The 12688-nt window shown below is 43.2% G+C and overlaps 2 pseudogenes; both read right to left on the bottom strand.

The window, feature by feature from the left end:
* Positions 1–312: 312 nt before the first annotated feature.
* On the bottom strand, positions 313–485 carry LOC121865281 (annotated as a pseudogene).
* A 4319-nt stretch (positions 486–4804) lies between these two features.
* LOC121865283 lies at positions 4805–4924 on the bottom strand (annotated as a pseudogene).
* Between the last annotated feature and the right edge of the window lie 7764 nt (positions 4925–12688).

The following is a 12688-nucleotide window of genomic DNA, read 5'->3' as shown; positions in this document are numbered from 1 at the left end:
ACACTGGAGCGGGTTCAGGTACATTCAGGAGCCGGTGCCTGCTCAGTATTTGCCAACAGTGCGTGATAGAGACGTGACCGATCGCCGGGCGGCTAGCGAGCCGATCTTTTGGTGAAGAAGATAAATGAAAAGGAAAAGTAATCAGAGACATGACCGATCGCCCAAGCGGCTAACAAGCCGATCAGTGGCGAAGAGAATAAAAGTAAAAGTAAAAGTGACATACTATACTATGTACAGCGATTATAATACACTATGTCCATCGCCATCTTACTCAAAAGTTATGTATAATAAAATGATTTAATTTCTCCCCTTGGGGAGTGGACCGATCCCGGAGTCACTGCAATACCGGGCCAATTCGCGGCAAAGGTGGAGCAAGCCCCTAGCACTTCGCCAAGATCCAAAAATCAGTTTAATATCGAAGATCCCACATGGGGATCGTATCAGATACTAAGCTGATAAGAACAGATTTTATTTAAAAGAATGATACATTGTTTTTTATTTACAATAGTTTGGGTATTCCAGTAATTTGTGACACTTGGCTGACTATCTATTACATTTTATACATAATGTTCCTATTCCACTAACTAGAACCTATTCTTTCTTCTATCTTGACTTTGGGTTTATTTCACCCTACATACTGTCTAGCCCCTGAGGTATGTTCTATATAAATCATTCTCGACCAGCGAATGGCATCACTTACACACAGTTTCCTGAAGAGGCGCAGGTATCCCTTTGATGCCAGTCTCTTCATCAGCTTCTCGTTCTCCGGGTCGTATGCTCCCAGGGGTCCCACTATGAATGCAGCCACCTTCACCTGCTGGTATTGTCTTCTCATCTTTGCTGCCAGTTCTGCATACTTTTCTTCTTTCCTCAGTCTTGCTTCTTTAAATGCCTCTTGTCCATTCTCGAATGGGCAGGTGACGTCGATCAGGATCACTTCTCGGTTCTTTTCAATCACCAGGTCTGGACGTCCATTGTCTGCTGCTCCTGGTACTCGTTCATTTGCCGACATCATCTTCCAATGTCGACCTTCTGCGGCTTTTCGTACTCTATCCACCAGGGCATTATGTCGCTTTTGCATGGCTCGAGAGTGTATCATGCAGTGGTTTACTACATGTGGGAGCGTTTCTTCTCTATTGCACCGACGACATCTCGGATCCCTATTCTGGCCTCGCTTCGCTCCATTGACGGGGAGTAGGTTCAGTCTTGTTCGGTGTATGAAACGCCAGTCTGCGAAGGTTGTATACGCTCCATTTCGAACAAATGCTGATGATGCTCTCTCTTGTGCTACAAGCTTCATCACTTTCCCTTGGTCAGGCTTATTCTGCAGAACTTCATCTCTCATCTGTCGTCGCTGGCTCCGGATGGTTTTGGCTACCTTCCTTCTATCTTTTTCTTCAATGATGGAGTCTGTGCATTTTATCTTGATGTTGTCTCCTCCCTCTGCTATCCAGGAAACCCCCATTCGGCCTGAGGCACACCTGGCTCTAGACCAGATGGTTTGGTGGTTTCCTCCTCGCGTTTGCATCTCTCCCTGTGTTAAGTACATGCATGCGTCGGTCATGCTTGGCTCCTGTCGTGTTGTCATTGTTGCCACTCGCCGGCATTCTTCTCTGGCTATTTCCCTGACGTCAGGATCCGGTGACGTGAGTAATTTATATGCGGTATCCACCAGGAAAATGTCAGAGTCTTCTGCCGCGAGTGGGACACCACACGCTCCAGCTTTACTGCTTCCGTACAAGTACTCATTCGACGCTCTTGACGGTAGATGTAGCGTGTGTTTAAGCATTGTCTTCATTTCGTTGTCCAGGCGTGCCCAGTCTGTTTTCCTCAGTTGCCACGTCCTCATTGCATGCACTCCTGCCGGGAACATGAATGTCTTGACTGCATCTATTCTCTGCCACGGTGCTAGCTTGCTTGTCAGTATTTTGGTCCCGAGTTGCATTAGTTCCTCTACTGTTTGGATGTTTGGCAGAAGATGGAACCCAACTGGTCGTCCCAAGAAGAGCGTTGCTTCGCCATCGCTCTTCCATTGGATGGGCGTTTCTCCCACGTAGAACTGTGTCTAGCGCATTCCTCGAGGTCTTCGTCCAGACAGGTGCAATGATGAGCTTTTGCTAGGATTTAGGTCCAGTCCCATCATACTGCATTGTTCTGTTGCTATGTAGAGGAGTTGCTGTAGATTATCTTGCTGTTTTGTAATGATGGTTATATCGTCTGCATATGCTAAGCATGGGTGCTTGTGCTGTTGGTCCAGTATCATTCCTTCAGCCGCGATTTTCCGCAACAGTGGTTCGACCGCTATATTGAACAGGAGACCACTTATTGGGCACCCCTGTTGCACACCGCATTGCACTGGTATCTCTTCTGTTTCTCCTTCCTTTGTTAGTATTCTTGTCGTCTTGCCACTGATGATGTCTCCTGCTACTGTTTCAAAATCCCGTCCCACCCCTATACGGTTGAGCGCTCTTTTAATGAGGTCCAGTGACACTGAGCCAAATGCATTGGTCAAGTCGAGTGCTGCTATGCAGGTATCGCCATTGTTCCGTCGTGCATCGTCCATGTGATGTTGAAGTATGTAGTTGTGTTCTATCACCCCATCACTTGGCATGAATCCTTTCTGTGCGGCACACAGTACCTCGTTGTCAACGAGCCACCTTCTGAGTCGTGCTGTGAGGCATCCCGTGTACACCTTGTATATTGTGCGGCTCAGTGTTATAGGCCTCCAATTTGAAACGACTTCTGGGTTACCACCTTTTTGGGGACAAGTATTGTTCTGTATCGTTTCCAGGAGACTGGTATTCTCTTGGCTCTGAGACACACGTTGAATATGGCTGCCATAACTCGGCAGCTTGGGTCAGCCTTTCTCCAGTTCTCATATGATATTCTGTCTTCACCTGGTGACGAATTCTCTGCTGCTGCTAGTTTTGTAAATACTTCCTTCTCTGTGAAGGGCTGCATTTCCATCTCTGGTCTGTCGTGTGGCGGTTCGGGAATGTGCTCCACGGTATTAGGGTCACAATCCTTTTCAACCATCATGTGTTGGAAGTGTTCCTCTATTCTCTCCTTGCTTATTTCACATCTTGCGCCGTTCCCTTCGGCAATTAGCCGTATTGCTCGGCGACGGTTGTATTTGTACAGCCTCTGGATCTGTTTGCAATCATTGGTATCGGTGATTTTCCTGGTCGTGTTCTGTCCTTGAGAGATGTTTATCCTGTTTGCCGCTTGTATTGCTACCTCGATCTCAATCAGTACTTCTTCAAATCTTGCCCAGTCCGGGTTCCGCTGGATCTCATACACTGTGCCCAGAAACGGCTCCAGTATCCATGTCTCCTCAGCTTCATCTCGCTCTTCATTTGGTTCAGGCGTTATGCCAATCTGCTCCTGTATGTTGCCTTCACCACTTAGTGTTTGAGTTGCTTCACTTTGCGATAGTGGTGTAGGGGATTCACTGAGATTACTTTGTCTTCCTTCATTTGTTTCTTGACTTTGCATTATCTGTTCCCCTGTTCGGGTACTGTCTCCACCATGTTCTTCATCGGGGCTTAGAGGTGACAGTGGCATTCTTGGCATGTGCAAGAGGGGTGTCAGGTCCCCTGGGTGCTGTGATTCCTCTCTTGGTGAGGGTTCATTTTGGAGCAGCTGGCTCGGCGTTATCGACCTCAGTCGCGTTTCTTGATCGTCTGGGCTCAGTGGTGACACTGGTGTACTTCTCCCAGAGACGGGGCGTGGTGTCTCTGGTCCTTCCACTTCTCCATCCCTGGGTGGAGGTGTCCCTCTGTGCCTTTCTCGTTGCCCTTGTGTTTCTCTTTGCTGCTGTTGCTCGTAATTCTGTGGCTGCTCCCTCTGCTCGTTATCCCTATTTTCCCCAACTTCCTGTGAGGGCTGGGCGCTTGCTGGATTGCCTTCAGCCTGTTGGTTCCCCTGTCGTTGCTCCGCCTGACGTTGGTTGTCTCTCCTCCTCCACTGCCGTACATGTGTTGCTACCTTGTGGTTATTCAATCCTCTCTTTGTTGGGGCAGAGTAGTGGCAGTATTGCACGTCGCACTGGAAACGAAAATGGGGAACCCTTTGCTCCTCCCTCATCTGCCTGTTGAGGATGCACGTGTGATTGCTTGGCCGGATAGTCAGTACCAGATAGCACCCTGCACACATGTTCATATATTCGTTGATTTTCTTGTTGTGAGCTTCCTTTAGATGTCGGACTAGTGATTGCTTGCAGCCAGACCACCCCGATGACGCACATTCCCATGGGCATCCCTGCGTCCTCTCTGTGCATTTGAAGGATGGTGGTGCAGGGAACCATATGGTCAGCATTCGGTTTCTTCTTTCCGGCTGTCGATCTCCTTCGTTTCTTCCCCTTGGCTCTTCGTCGTCCATCTTGCTTTACCCACACGAACACCCACACACACATGACAACCCCCTTACCAGGGTGTACCCGCACTATCACGGTATTCCTGGAGGATCGGCCGAGAGTTGTGTACCGGCCTCCCTTTCGCCATCACAAACCCACTCGATCGCAAGGTGATGGTTTACCGGGGAGGGACTTTGGGACGAATACACTTCTATGAGTGCAGGTCCCTCAGCCAGTACGAAGTAAGGAAGTACAGAGAGGAGGGAATAGCCACGTGTGAGAAGCACCCACGTGGGGTCCCGTGGGACCAGGTTTGGGGCTTTGCAGGCCCCCCCCGGTATGTTTCCTCTCACTGCATGTTATTAGTAATAACCACAGCAATGGTGAAATACTGGGTTCCCTGCTCGCCACCTAAAACAACAAAGGAGTAACTCTGTTACTTTCACCCCCAGAAAGTCCAAATCTGTGCTCTTCCTTCTATGTAAAAAAGAACACTGATTATGTACTCTCCATTAAGCTGATAAGAACAGATACTACACTTTGATCTTAGCCAAAAGGCCGAGAAGCGATGTCAAAAATGTTGTTGCGATTAAAGCAATGGACATTGCATAATAACATTACCTTGCTTTTAAATTGGTGCAACAAGGGTCTGTGACGAGAGATGTTTGTAGATAAACCGTCAAACTCATATACAACAAAACTAAAAGTATAGATAACTAAATGGTATTTATCTAACCAATCATTATATTATTCTTTACACTTCATTGTTATATTAGCATGTAATCTAAAAACAAGCAAACATAAATCACTATTATTTAACCACTTATTTGCTTAATCGCCCGCTGTTCGGGCGGGTGGCTGGTGCGTTTTTTTTTCATTCTTTCTTTATGAATATTATTGACCAGTGTTAGCGTAATGGCCACGGCCATACACGTCAGTTAAAGGAGAATCAGACGATTCATATTGCGCTCAATAGCCCACAAAACATGTAACTATGCCTTCTTTATTGAGTCTCCCATCTAAGGCATCCGTTTTCTCATCGCTCCCAAGCTTGGGTGCCGTTCATTTTCTCTGACTTCCTGACACCAACCTCTCTATAAAGTGAATTTAAATGTGAGAGAGGACACCATTGTTTTGAGTCCACTTAGATATGTCTCAATACAGTTAAAGCATTCAAGATCCTTTGTGAGTGATGTTGAAAGCTTCAACCTTCTTTATTGTTGGTAACACTTGTCAAATAAGTGAGTGTCGAGTCTGTCAGTACGAATGGCATCCCGTGATAGCGTCCCTGGGGAAAGCCAGGAGTTTCTGAATACTACTGAAATTAGATCATTTTGATGCCCAAACATCAGAGAATCTGATGTTTGTAGTTTAGTTAGTGTCAATTGTCTATTCAAGAAAGCCATTAATCTCCTGAAAGAACATGTCAAACTCCTTATATCCAAAATCTCAACGTATACCTATAGAGGGTCCTTGTCAGGAAATCACTTCTGGAACGCTGGCCGTACTGGTCGGGCGTGCAGGTCGCTCTCCTACACCTCCCTGGCTGGACACGTACGGTCATGGCTGGCGGAAGAGCTTCGACGAGCAGGTCGCTTACTAAAATGACGGAATTGGGTGGTGGATACAGCACTCACAGCAATGTAGCCCAGGGTACTGCTGGAGGACTGTTGACGGATTTGGAGCTGTCTAGCAGCAGTGAATGTGAAGAACAAGAGCCGTTTAAAGTTGCGAAGAGCAAAAAGAAGAATGAAAGGAGGAATGGAGAGGGTACGAGCAGTGAAGATAATACTTCCCACTTGGTCGATAAGCGAAAGAAAATTGATGGTGCTATTCATTCTTCAACCATGATCAGTACAACGAGTGTAAACCCCATTGATGGTTTAGATGGCAGTAACTCTTCGAGGAGGCCATGTCTTTACTTCCCCAACAATAATGTCAGTTAGACTCACTTAGCGCCATCAAGGGTCAAATTCAAATTCAAATTCAAAACATTTATTGACAATTACATCAAAAGGAGCTGGTTAGCCCGCCCAAAACTAGTCTTAACAAGAGCTCTTTAACATTCTACTAATCATAAATCAGATGTGTATACAACAAAAAGATATGCATAAAATCTATAATCTTATGTTAAACTTACAGAATTTTTTCATAATATTCTTAACCATATTTTTGTTTATCAAATAACAAACCATCTCTGTAATATCAGTAATACCATCACCCCTAAAATCTGATAAACAGTTACATTCCATAATGTAATGATATAATGTATGAGACTTTACATAGCCACACAGTTTACAAGGAATGCCACCAGTTCCTTCAATATATTGCCAATAATATTTGTATCCAAAGCGTAGTCTCACCACAAATGTATCAAACTTAACCGAAGCCTTACCATAAGTAGAACTTGTAGAATTCAAAACTCGAACATAATGTTTCAAACTACTACTGCCGTTGTTAAAAATTTTCCGAATATTGTCCATTTCCCATTGCTGTCGGGTTTTTACCATTCCAGATTTTATTCTTTTAATACCCAAAATACAATCGTATTCTACAATTTCTTTGCCACACCCTTGCTTAGTTAAATCATTAGCAACCTCATTCATATAAATACCACAATGGGATGGAATCCACATAAAACTAACATCATATCCAAGTGATTTTATGTCCTGAATACACTTCTTACATTTTAAAACTAAATCATCATCAAGAGGCACTTCAGAATTTAGAGCAAATAGAGCACCTTGACTGTCAACAAACCCAAAAACAGTCTTTTTCCTCACAAAGGCATTCTTAAGTCCCACATATATAACATAAAGTTCAGCAGTGGTGCTGGAACTTCTATCCCCAATTCTCTTGGATATTCTTTCTTCAACACTAATACCATATTCAAAAAATTCCCTAATGACAATGCCACATCCGGCCCGATTCCCATTAACTGAACCATCACAGTACATATGAATAACATTTTCCTTATGGTACTCATATATTTTCTCAAGGAATATTTGCCGTAACTCAAAAGGATTACATTCTCTTTTTTTTTAAACTCTAGCTTATCAATTCTTACAGATACACTCTCCATGAACCAAGGTTTCAAATAAACTTTGTTTGGCAAAGATACACACAAATCTACAATATTATATTCAAACAACATCTGACAAAGTCCTTTAGTATAAGTATTCTTCTTAAAACTACTAGTAATTGCATAAGTAAATTTATCAACAGCAGACTTCAGATACCCATCACCACGCCTAATAAGCCTTAGAGTAGAAATGACAGTCAACTCCCTAATTCTGTGCATTATGCTCGGGACATTTAGCTCCATCCTCATAACCTCTATTCTTGTTGTCCTTGGACAACCAAGCAAAATCCTCATTGCTTCATTCTGAATAAGCTCTAATAGCCTAAGATCTTTTCCTGAGTAAGAAGCTAGAACTGGAGCTGAATAATCAATGATACTTCTAAGTGTACTTAAATACATAGATCTTAAAACTGGTATACCAACACCATTTGCTCTATTTGACAAAACTTTAGCCTCGCTGTCCATATATTTTTAACATAAGTAATTTGATCCTTAGCATTATTATTTATACCCACAAACATTCCCAGATATTTGTAACGGGATTTTTTTGCAATTTTATTCCATTTAACCAAAATACTTTTCCATTTACTGCCCTTGACTAAAATTTGGTTTTATTTTCATTAATGACACGTCCCAAGGAGATACAAAGATATTGCAGCTGATCAATGACCCTAGACATATCTTCCTCATTCTTACATTGGATCAGAATGTCATCAGCATAAATGATTACTTGGGACTCGCCCTGGAATTTGTAACTAGCTATTCTGTCCATAAGAATATTAAAAAGCATAGGGCTAAGAACTCCACCTTGTGGGGTACCCAACCCTAGACTTTTTTCTTCCGATTCATGACCTTGAAACCAGACACTCGCTTTTCTGTCAGTTAAGTAATCTGTAATCCACATCACTAATTTCCCTTTTATACCTTTACTTACAAGACTTTGTAAGATCACTTCCTTATTTGCCTTATCAAAGGCACTTTTAAGGTCTACAAACAGTCTACAGTTGACATTAGCATTACTAAGACATTTAATCACACAATCTGTAGTGCTTTTACCCTTTAAAAATCCAAACAAATTACTAAACAAGAAACCATCAATTTTGTACAATAATCTATTTAATACCATTCACTCCATCATTTTAGATAGACAAGATGTTAAGGATATGGGTCTATAATCATTATCGCCCTTAGGCACAGGAACAATGAGTGCCATATTCCATTTCACTGGCAGTCTTCCATTTTCATATGACAAATTAAAGAGATCTAGAATTGGGTTGTCCTCCATACTTATAAGATAATTTATAACATCATAAGTTAGACCATCCCTGCCAGGAGCACTAGACTTCCCTCTCTTTACAGCATTCAGAATTTCATCCTTAATAAAAGGAACACAGGTTTCCTCACTTTCAGTACTTTGGATATTCACCAACCTTCGCTTCATAGATCTTGAATTCCTCAAGTAAATCTGAACATTACATGGGAGACACTCATAATTAGATGCATACGCCCACTTATTCATTAGTTCATTAGCTTTGGCGTTTGGATTGGGATGAACATTAAATTTCTTCTTGACTCCTCTTACCCTATTCACACCATCCCAAACCTGATTCAAAAATTTTGATTGAGCAATCTCTCTCAAAAAAACCACTCCAATACATACTTCTGGCTTTCTGATTGAACTCTGTTGTACACTCTGCCACTTCAATCAGAGTTTCCCGGTTTTTTTCATTGCTAGGATCTTTACTCCACTTACTATGACATTTCCTCAGTAACTTATTCCACCCCTTTATAATCTTATCATTATAATACCTAGGCTTAGGTTTTGTGTTATATCCATACTGTCTCCTTGGCTTATTCAAAATGGAATCAATCACTACTAACAAATCATCATAAAATATGTTTTCAACTTTAATTCCAAGCTTTTTGTACGCTTTATACCACTCGCCGACTTTGGCTACCAATTCACTATGTTGGCCTACTGTTATTGTATGCCTTTTCCTATTGTTAACATAAAAATTTTTGTTCAAATGAAGCTTCAATTTAATTGCAAATTGATCACTCAAAAGCGGATCCACAATATTCAAATTTGCATGCACATCTAACATATTAAAAAGTATTGCATAATCAAGTCTACCCCCTTTAACATGTGTCGGCTCACCAGCTCAGAGGACCCTAGCATCTTCTATAGAGTCTACGATATTTTTCAGAACCATTCCATTGTGATTTTGAGAACCTCTACTGCCAAGATTGATGTGCCTAGCGTTCAAATCACCAATTAGTAAACAATCATCAGCAAAAATAATGTCCGGCAGATCATCAGCTGTCAAGGAGTCAGCATGCACATAAGCATTAATAATGAACAGTGTAGCATCTTGAAGCGTAATACTAACACACAAATACTCGGTACCGTTTATTTTTAGAGCGGAATGAAAAGATGCTGGAATATCATCTTTGATATAAGTCGTCAAACCTCTACAATTTACAGTCAAATCAGCTGGTAATTCAAAACTTTGATAACCTCTTAGTTGTGAGATGTTTGGGATATAAACAGGTTGCTGTCGACAACGAATCTCCACTAATATGCTATAAGTGTTGCAAGTGGGGGCACATGGCGTGGAAATGCCATAATGATTTTCGATGTAGATTCTGTGGAAAAATGCATGAATCGAAGGTATGTGGAGATAAACTTAAGGCGAAGGAGAAAATTACACCAAAATGCTGAAATTGTGGGGGTGCTCACAATGCCAGCTCCTGGGTGTGTCCTAAAAAACCGAAAGATCATCAATTGCAATAACGAGCTCAGTCCACTAATCAAGAGGATAAAGGTGACGCTGTAAGGAGCGATGTTGCAGGGACACCAAGTGCTGTAAATGTGTGGGAAAAGCGTATGGAAATACGTAATGCAGCAGCACAGAAGGACATTGGTAACGGGGGCAATAACCTTATAGCCCCTAACAATCTAGTAGAACTCCGTAAGGAGATCGATGAGTTCAAACAAGCAGTATTGGATATCAAAAAATACTTCGTGAATCTTGTGCCATATACTGTAGTGATGTTGCTGTTGTTAATAAAGATAATTTAAAAGAAAATTAAACGTTAGTAGAGACGGAATCCAATAATGTTTTTGTGGATAGCAATCTAGAGCAAAATGGTAATCATTGTCTGTTAGGAAATAGAGTTGGTTCGGTTTCTAAAGAGAATGTAGTAAATGTAGGGAATGACGATCATTCTTGACTCTGTTTTGGAATATATGGAAAATCCAAGGGACTACTCCAAAAAGAATGTTCTTATTTCCTCGAATGTTAATAGTTTGAAAAAAGGTTAACGGATCTTCATGCATATGTTCATTCTAATAGTATTGATGTCATGTAAATAGATAAGTAATTACCATTGCAATAAACATAATTTAATATACTATAGGACTAGGCGTGTGTCTGTCTGTCTGTCTGTTCTGGGTAGCCGAAACGGCACAATCTTTTTTCATCAAACTTGGTGGAAAAATCGCCAAAAAATTCGTAGAGTGAAACAAACCTGGTTCCATGTCGATGGTTTCTTTAGGAAGGCATTAATTAACCATTTTATTTACGCTGGCAAAAGATGTTGCTGTACTCTGTCAGCCGGCAGGATGATTGCAGTTATCGTACAGCTCCCTCCTCCTCCCCCCACTTTTTCTCTTAGCCTACTTTTTTTTCATGTTGTTTGGATTAGTAAAGGAAGGAAGATGAGTAAATAGAAGAATAAAGAAGGGGAAACAGAAAATAGTTAGAGATAACAGGTGGGGGGGAGCTGAGAGGTGGAGGTATGAATGGAGGGATGTGTTTTTTTAAAGTTCCCAGAATACCATATTAAAATCACCTATTTAATAAGGAAGAAAAATTGCTAAATATGATGAGTAGTGTAATGGGGAGACATAGGGATATATAAATAAAGATAGAGATAGTATCCATAAAAATGGAGAGAGAGAGAAGCGGACAAACAAAAGACATAGACATAATGGAGAGCGTCTACCAATCCCAGCCTGTGCAGACAACTATAGTAAGACCCAGATATCAGCACAGTGGCATATATTTTTTTGTTACTTTTGGACTTTGTCATTTTTTGGGGATAAAACATCTGGTCCTACCACCCGATCCCTCTGAGCAAAGTTTTTCAAGTTTGCGCATGCGCAGTGTGATAGTGTGACGTCATTACCACTCCACCTGACTGCAGTGTTGCCAACGTGCCCTATGCCCGCCGTTAAACGCTCCCGTTCGTTGGAAACGGCGGCAGTAGGTGACAGTGATGCTGACGACTTTCTTCTTGAAGACACGTCAAAGAAGAAGCAGAAACCTCAGAAGTCAGGGTCTCCAGCAGGGGCCACGGCTCCCCCTTGCACCCCTTCTGGGGCTGTAGAGGGTGGACTCCTGTCATCGGGGTCCCCAAGTGAGCCTACATGTGGCTCAATGACCGACCCTCCGCCGACGATGGACATAGGGGATTCCCTTTGTCTCCCTGCCCCGTCGCGCCTTCGTCGTCTCGCCTTCCCTCGGGACTTGCCTCTGAGCACACGGACGACCTGGTTCTTCCGTCACTGCTCTCCACTTCAGGACTCAACACTTCGCCTCCGCGAGGTCCCACAGCCGTGATAGTCACCACACAAATGGACGAGACGGTACGCCTGCTCACTCAGGTGGGCTTTCCTGCTCCCCAGGGGGAGGTGATGCTGAAGTTCACCATCATCACCCCAGAAACTCGTCGTACCAAGGTAATGGTTCGCCACGTACCCTGGGAGATCCCTATCGACGATCTTCGCCCTCTTCTCCCACAACTACTGGACATGGAACGCCGCATCAACCCGGTCTCCAAACGTCCATCCAACGAACTCATCGGCTGGTGGGTGGGCCCCCTCCCCCCGAAGGTGAATGTAGGACCAATTCACAACTGTCCTCTCGACCGATTTATCGGAACCCCGAAAATCTGTGGTCGTTGCCAATCGTGGAAACACCGCACCTGGGAGTGCACGAGGATGGTCGCCTGCGGTTTCTGTGCAGGTCCTCACGACACAGTGGAATGCAAATCGAAAATTCAGAACAAAATCCCAGTTATTCCACGGTGCGTCAATTGCCATGGCAGTCACCACGCCTGGAATGCCAATTGCCCACAGCGTCCTGGCACTCGCCCGGGGAAAACTTACCTTGTACCACCGCCCTCGTCTCTGACGAAGCCCCTGTCAACCAAACCTCAATCCTATCCACCACCGCCTCTTCCATCCA

This window comes from Homarus americanus, unplaced genomic scaffold (genome assembly GCF_018991925.1).
Source record: "Homarus americanus isolate GMGI-L3 unplaced genomic scaffold, GMGI_Hamer_2.0 scaffold2230, whole genome shotgun sequence".
Taxonomy (NCBI): Eukaryota; Metazoa; Arthropoda; class Malacostraca; order Decapoda; family Nephropidae; genus Homarus; species Homarus americanus.
This window is presented reverse-complemented; position numbering and strand designations above follow the sequence as displayed.